Source organism: Myotis davidii, unplaced genomic scaffold (genome assembly GCF_000327345.1).
Source record: "Myotis davidii unplaced genomic scaffold, ASM32734v1 scaffold362, whole genome shotgun sequence".
NCBI classification, from domain to species: domain Eukaryota; kingdom Metazoa; phylum Chordata; class Mammalia; order Chiroptera; family Vespertilionidae; genus Myotis; species Myotis davidii.
The window spans coordinates 2,965,015-2,966,041 of NW_006297152.1; positions in this window are offsets into that span (position 1 = coordinate 2,965,015).

Here is a 1,027-nt window from a genome sequence, read left to right on the forward strand (position 1 = left end):
ACAATTGATTCTGCGACATTAGCATATCACACACTTTGGTCCAATGGCATCCCCAGCCACTGGGTGTACTCCTGCCAATCTCTCTGGATTCTAATTCCGTGTGACCCAGGCCTGCTGATCACCACTCTCCCAGCCCACAGCGGGAGACCAAGCCAGGCTGGAGCTGACAGCTGCTTCTGAGGGGGGCGTGCTCTACCATCTATCTGCAGGCCCACTCTCAACCCAGTTCCTCTCATCTCTGATCGAGGGGGACCCCTGAAGGTGGATCTTTTCTATCTGCCTTTCAGGCTAATTTTTCGGCAAGAAAACTTACGTGGAACATAACGCTCCATGCCCTTCTCTCTCTCCCACTCTACCGCACACACATGCACACATTCACCTCTTAGGTTCAAATTTAAATGAACATGTTTTAACTGTAACATTACATTAAAATAGAGAAAGAGAAGACATGTGAAAAGCAGTCAGCTCATGCTTCCAGGGGCACGTCAATAAAGCACGCCCCTTCATCCCACACTGAACTTTTAAGAAGCCTGGAGGGGTAAGGGCCCCCTACACAATGTTGGCAAATGCAGTAGGCATGACACATAGTTTGGGATATGATGATGCTAACCACGACGGGAAATTAGGGCATCCCTATGGCCCAAACCTAGAGACTGGGAAAAGGCAATCATCTTAATTTGGTTCTGCCATATTTGATTTATGTAAAAGCTTCACATGGGCGTGGTATCTGGAAATGTGTCCTTCTTCAAATAGTTTTCACATTAATAATTTGCAGCTAGAAATCTGCGGTTAAGTACATTTTTAAGAGGGTATTTGCAGCTAGCAGAGGTTTGCACAGTGATCCGCTGTGACTGCTGGAACCAGACTGCGCCATAGAACAGATTCGCAAGGACGCCAACGAAAGCCAAGAAGCGAGAGAACCCCACATGGGGCAGAGAGCCAAGACGCCATGTTTAACACAAAGCCCAGCCTCCCTTCGCCTGTGCCCATTTCCACCCTGACACAAAATGAGGATCATTTCCTAGTG